General features: G+C 54.5%; 1 protein-coding gene across 9 annotated transcripts in view; it reads right to left on the bottom strand.

The window, feature by feature from the left end:
• The window catches only part of FUT8 (fucosyltransferase 8 (alpha (1,6) fucosyltransferase)), a 232794-nt gene that overhangs the window by 123873 nt on the left and 108495 nt on the right, over positions 1-426 (bottom strand). The window lies entirely within an intron of this gene.

Here is a 426-nt window from a genome sequence, read left to right as displayed (position 1 = left end):
TGGCCCGGTCACCCCCAACTGCCCTCCCCTGCTGGCCTGGTCACCCCCAACTGCCCTCCCCTGCAGGCCATCTTGTGGCGGCCATCTTGTGTGTTGGAGTGATGGTCGATTTGCATACCAGTCGTGACTAATTAGCATATCTGGTCATGACTGTGAGGGCGTCATGACCAATTTGCATAATACCATTTTATTAGTATAGATAGATTAAGTTGATTGCTCTTGTTCTTATAAGAAAACTAGAGGCCCGGTGCACGAAATTCGTGCACTGGGGGGTGGGGTTCCCTCAGCCCAGCCTGCACCTCTCACAGTCCGGGAGCCCTCAGTGGATGTCCTACGGACGGCCACAGTCTGGCAGCAGAGGCTCGGAGCAGGCGTCTTGTGTGTGTGTGTGTGTGTGTGTGTGTGTGTGTGTGTGTGTGAGTGTGT

This window comes from Myotis brandtii, unplaced genomic scaffold (assembly GCF_000412655.1).
Source record: "Myotis brandtii unplaced genomic scaffold, ASM41265v1 scaffold536, whole genome shotgun sequence".
NCBI lineage: Eukaryota > Metazoa > Chordata > Mammalia > Chiroptera > Vespertilionidae > Myotis > Myotis brandtii.
The sequence above is the reverse complement of the archived record's forward strand: the minus strand, read 5'-3'. Positions and strand labels throughout refer to the sequence as shown.